At 46.9% G+C, this 6338-nt stretch overlaps 1 pseudogene; it reads right to left on the bottom strand.

Moving 5' to 3' along the window:
- Positions 1-503: 503 nt before the first annotated feature.
- LOC146188091 (uncharacterized) lies at positions 504-4286 on the bottom strand (annotated as a pseudogene).
- Positions 4287-6338: the final 2052 nt, after the last annotated feature.

Below are 6338 nucleotides of genomic sequence, written 5' to 3'. Positions count from 1 at the left end.
ATAGTGGGAAAATTGAATTCACCAAAAAGAACAATATCTGCGTTAGGATACGATGATGTCAGTTCACTCAGCACATTGTTTAGTTTGTAGGAAAAGTCCGGATCATTTTGCGGTGGCCTGTAACAGACTCCTACCAGCACAGTTCGGGGGACAGCGGGGCAGAGCAGCCATAGCAGTCCTAAGTTAGAATCTACATTGATTAAGGATGCTGAAAACTGCTGATGTACGGCTATGGGCACGCCACCGCCACGGGCTATTTCCCGGTCTTTACGGTAAACTTTAAAGTTGGGCAGCGCAGCCAAAATTTCGGTATCACTGATATCCTCTGTTAACCACCTTTCTGTAAGAATGAGAAGGGTGCTGTTGGTTGATAAGACAAGACTAGATACGATTTCCCGTTTCGGTAAATAGCTTCGTATGTTAGCAAATACTGCAGATAAGGTAAGATTAGTTCGGGGGGTGTGCTGTCGGGGAGTTGCTTTAGGTCGAGCAGAGTGTGATTGCTATGGCACTTCTTTTACCGTTTCCGTCAAGTCGTCGAATATATACTGCTTGGGGCCTATGTACAGTGTTTTAAAGCGCAGTACGTACTTATCAGATGTTTATTTCGCGAAACGTAGTAAATGTTTGCGTGCCTTACGGACAGAATGTGAAAAGTCTTCTCCTATGCTGTAGTCAGTGTCTTTTAGTTTCCGGGCGTTTTTTAGGATGGATTCTTTTGTATTATGGAAAGTGAATTTAACGATAATGGGTCAACATCGTTCACTTGAGTGACGGCCAAGACGATGTGCTCTTTCTATTTCTTTTGGGTCTATGGTGATGTCCAAATTTTCACTGCAAAGGCGGGTGACCAGTTCTTCAGACTCAGAGGACGTTTCCTTTGAGCTAGTATCAGGTAAGCCATAAAATAGCAGGTTGTTACGGCGCGACCGGTTTTCGGCATCGTCTACTCTGGATTCGAGGTTACTGATTTGGGTCGCCGACGTGGCGGCATCAGTCTTAATGGATGCAACTTCTGTTTTAAGTGATGCGAGATCCTGATAGTGGGTTTCTAATTCGGTAATGCGCTTACTTAATTCGGTGATCGATTTGTCTGTCGCTACTAACCTGCTGCTGAGGTCTTTTACTTCGCTGATTAACGTGCTTTGGCCCGATGTTAGTTTCTGTAGTTCTGCAAGTATGGCGGCAGTGTCAGGACCAGGGTTAGTTTCTATGTCACCGGATTGCATAAGCAACGAATGGACAACAGCAATGCATTCAACGACAATACAAGTACAACACTGCGGGCTCGGCAGCTGAATTAAGAAGTAGTTGCTCGATTTTGCAAAAAGAGAGTATGATTTTCTAACCTGCATGGCGAAGACAAGAGGGTTACTCGTCTGCGCAGTGGCACAGCTGCCGAGCCCACAAGGCGCCGCGGTCCACGGGCGATCTTTTATAGGTGGCGAAAAACATGATGTCTGCGGCGATTGTATTTCCCACGACGAACGGATGGTCCCAGAGCCAGGTGGTGGCGAAATCCAGGTAAACGTGACGTCAGTCGCTGTTACGGAATTGGTATCAGCTTCATGACTGCATTAGTGATGACGATAACGTGGCCGCACGTCAACGCAGGCAGCAGCCAGAACAGGCAACAGCACATGTGTGAACACAGGAAGGAGCACCTGCATGGCGAAGACAAGATGGTTACTCGTCTGCGCAGTGGCACAGCTGCCGAGCCCACAAGGCGCCGCGGTCCACGGGCGATCTTTTATAGGTGGCGAAAAACATGATGTCTGCGGCGATTGTATTTCCCACGACGAACGGATGGTCCCAGAGCCAGGTGGTGGCGAAATCTAGGTAAACGTGACGTCAGTCGCTGTTACGGATGTGGTATCAGCTTCATGACTGCCGTAGTGATGACGATAACGTGGCCACACGTCAACACAGGCAGCAGCCAGAACAGGCAACAGCACATGTGTGAACACAGGAAGGAGCACCTGCATGGCGAAGACAAGAGGGTTACTCGTCTGCGCAGTGGCACAGCTGCTGAGCCCACAAGGCGCCGCGGTCCACGGGCGATCTTTTATAGGTGGCGAAAAACATGATGTCTGCGGCGATTGTATTTCCCACGACGAACGGATGGTCCCAGAGCCAGGTGGTGGCGAAATCCAGGTAAACGTGACGTCAGTCGCTGTTACGGAATTGGTATCAGCTTCATGACTGCCGTAGTGATGACGATAACGTGGCCGCATGTCAACGCAGGCAGCAGCCAGAACAGGCAACAGCACATGTGTGAACAGAGGAAGGAGCACCTGCATGGCGAAGACAAGAGGGTTACTCGTCCGCGCAGTGGCACAGCTGCCGAGCCCACCTGGAGTTTATGAGGCTGTTGAGGTCGACAACGACGTGACGAAGAATGTGCTTAACAGCGTGCCATTTTCGGTTATGTTGGTGAGAGGGGCACCTGTTGGAGACATGGCTGCTAGTGCCATGGAATCCCGGTCCGGATTCTCCATAACGGTTATAGAACAAGGCATACACCTCCACAATGTAAATGGTGGATAACTGCATCCGCGTGTTGAAGACCCGCTTCCGGTGCTTGCAAAAATACTAGACGTTCCTCTACCAGCCAGAGCGTGTAGCATATGTGCCTTGTTGCATAACTTCTTTGGATGTCTTCCTGCCTGCCTGCAGACGAGAAGGGTGCTGCTGGCTTGGACAAGAAAGGGTCACATTTGTGCACTGGCTACTTGGAAGTGGGATCACTGTTGCCATGCATACCTCTAGAGAAAAGCCATACAGGATCATGTTGTGAGCCTGTTCCACAGAACCTACCACCAGAGGCTGGCACAGCTGCCCATGGTGCGGCAACCGCTTTGGCGTCAATCCCAGCACAGCAATCGGCCGTGATATACCACACGTAGCTGACCAACTCATCACAGGCAGCCAAGTGCAGCGTCTTCTCGTTTCATGTCTGTGCCAGAAACCTGCTGTGATAAAGATGCATCTTCCCGAACCATGCGTTAAAACACCTCATCTGTCAAGTCAAATTTTTCTTCGTACACCCTCTTTACTGTTGCTTGCAACCGTGCATGTTGGTGTTTGTGTGTGTGTGCATGTGTTTTAGGACATAAAGTGTTTTACAACGAGGCAGCAATTGTGAAGCCTATCGGAATGGGAAAGTCTCACAGAAGTTTTCTTAGAAGCATGTGTATCAATTGTGCACCTTTATTTTCCTGCAGCATTTCACACGCTTAAATATGCAGCAGCGAAACCAACTGCCTGCAATAGCATCGGCAGTTATTTGACGTGCTGCACAATTGTGCTACACAGTGAGGACACACTAAGAACACTTTTTAGAGCCTGTAAGCTGGCACAGTACTCATCGGAAGTCTGACACACTTCAGAAGCAAGAAATGAAAGTATTGCGCATAAAACTGCGACACAGAGGCAAGAAAAAAAGAATAGTTGCTTAAGGATTACAGGCTTGCATAGTAGTTGTCATAGGTGTGGCACATTTCAGAAGCAGGAAACAAAGTATGGCAATTAACAGTGCAGAAACATGACACAAGTAGTGCTATGTACAATGCATTCGCATAGGGCAGCCTCCATTAGTGAGCCCTTCAGGACTAAAAGCCTGCATATACTGTTAGGATGCATAGGACGCATTTCCTTAATGCAAACAGTGTAAAGCTGACAAATTGAATGCATAATATTGCGAGTTTTAGTGCTCACAGTGATTGTAGCATAAGTAGAAAATCCCATAGGTATGCAAACTGGTGCAAAAATATCACATATGCATCAAGCAAATGGTTAGTGGGCAGAAGGTATCGCTCAAAAGCAAAGCAACCCAGTCATGGAGACCAGAAAATATACAGACCACACTACAATGAACGCTACACCGAAAGCCCTGTCACGGTGGCACTGCAGTGAATGGAGGCACAGATGATTATGCAACCACGGAGCTTCATTTTAGCCTACACTACATGCTTCACAGTCGTCTTGCATTCCCTAAAGAGAAACAAATAGAACCACAGAGCTTGCACGTTGCACTTTCAGCACTTTTCTCATCGACACTAGTAGGCGCCGACCGAAAACACCTCCGCAAGTTGTCTTTGTCCATTTCTGTGTCAAGCGCTCCATGAAATTTTATCGCTGCAAGCTCTGTACTCCGACTGCATTCTATCAGATTTTCAGCACGCTCAAGGCACCCGCACGGTACTTTGATTTCAGACGACGCTTGAAAAAGCAGCACCTTCTCGGGGAATCAGCTGGTTGCTTGTAGGCCGCCATGTGCAAGCCATGACGTCGCCGGCGCACCCTCGCGGCAACCAAAGTTACCTAACAGCAAGTATAATTACAAAACTAAGAACGCTTCTATGGAGCTTAAGGTTATTTAATATTAAAAATAGTACCTTGCCAAAATAAACGTTTGTTTTATTTATTGCGTATTAATTGCGTCGTGTTACAAAAAGTTAGGAGACGGTCCCTGCTCAGTTTTGTGCCACACAGTGGCAACAGCGTTCGCCGAGGATTCAAAACTACCGGGGCGGAGCCGCGCTAAATGTCACTGGTAATTGGACGATTTCGTATACTCGTCACGATTGACGTCTCAAGGCTGCGTCACAGCTCCGTGATTTTGACGTCACGCTCACAAACTTGTGAGCGGAGTCCGTAATTCGGCTGCAGATGTCACGTAGTTGTGACAAGGCCATACACGCCAAAAGAAGACACAGGCGTGATGGTACTGAAATGACTCTTTATTGGGGCTGACTTGCGCTCGCAAAAGAACTAAGCTACTCGGCGGCGGCGATAGCAACAAACGCGCTCGTCGGTCGTCGAACAAAGAATGCCCGTCACACTCGTCAACGCTCAATTTAAAGGCAGCTCAGAACAATCTGGATGACGTCGCGAAAAGCTACCAGCACGGGCTGGAACATTGTGGAAAGAAACCCGAGTGGCCGGAATCTTCGAGATAGATCTCGTGCATCTTGCGCTACAACGAAACTGTTAAAGATGTGACTAGCGACATCGAGCATTAAGAAACAAAGATTACGGAACTGATACGCGATCAAGAATCAGAGTGATAAGCGTTTAGCCGGCGGCTGTTAAAAAAAAACAACAAATACAGTTTTGAAGGTTTCGCGGCACTCCGATCATGCAGGACAGTGGGTAAAGCATAGCGGCCCACCTCAAACACCTCAAAGTCGATCAGATCCAACCCGGCACACAAAGTTTGGCGTCATTATCATGGGAGACGCGAATTTTTTTCGTTCCGTTGTGCTTCTTTGGAATTTTGTTTTTCGAGCTCATTTCGTGTTTGTTTATTATGTAGTTATTTGCCTGTGCTACAAAAGTGTTGTGCCAATTATGCGCTAGTCAAGACATTCTTTTAGCCCTGAAGCTTTTGTAAAGAGTCAAAGTATCATTCTGCAACTGGCTTCGGTGAGGCACTGGTGTTTTGTTGCTTTGGATGAATGGAGCAGCTTGTCCCTCCCGATTCCCGAGTGTAATTAACAGTGCTTGAACATCATTTTTCGGATGCTATTGTTAGACAGATGAAGTGTTGCAACACAATTGAAATTGAAATTTATTTCGCACTTGTAACCTACTACACACTTTTGTTCTTCTGGCGTGAAGTTACACGCGCGGTGTGGTTACAAGCGTAAGGCAATACCCGCCACAAATAATGCTTGTTCGCATTGGCAAGCATACCACAAAGTTCCGGAAAAGATTGCCTTGCGCCTCTTTCCTCTATTTGTGTTTCTTATTATGGTCATTTCCTAATGTTTTAGAGGAAACCCGCAAGGCAGAGTGGAGTTTTGGAATGGGGTAGTAAAATTAGGTCATTCCGTGCACAACCGCACGGTGACAATGGGAAGCTTGCATGAATTTCATAATTAAAGAAAACTTCGTCGTAAGGTGTGAATCGTGAATGATATGTAGGCTCCTAGATTAGATAAAACGAAGTGCACCTGAAGCCTAATGTCAGAAAAACCAGGGCTTTGCAGCGCTGTGCAAGTTTGCCATGGTTTTATTTCTGATTTTCATTGTAGATAGGTCCTGCCGACGTAGGTGGCTGGTGCCAAAGTAATACTATCGCTCTCTTATGGAAAGAACAGGCAGGCTGAAAGTGCAATGAAAATATTCCCATGATACTGACTCGATTCCTTTGGCTTGCAGAGTGATTAAACAGGGACTGCCCAGTATGTGGCACAGTGCATAGAAGTATATCGGAAAATTTTAGGGTTTTGTTAAATTGCTTGCTTCCCTCATATTCTTTACTTCAATCCTTATTTTTGTGCATGAACATAGTAAGATGATGACATGCATTCGTGCAGCCTTGACAAACATGT

The sequence above is a fragment of the Amblyomma maculatum genome, chromosome 5 (assembly GCF_055883805.1).
Source record: "Amblyomma maculatum isolate TAMU_Amacu chromosome 5, ASM5588380v1, whole genome shotgun sequence".
Taxonomy (NCBI): domain Eukaryota; kingdom Metazoa; phylum Arthropoda; class Arachnida; order Ixodida; family Ixodidae; genus Amblyomma; species Amblyomma maculatum.
The sequence above is the reverse complement of the archived record's forward strand: the minus strand, read 5'-3'. Positions and strand labels throughout refer to the sequence as shown.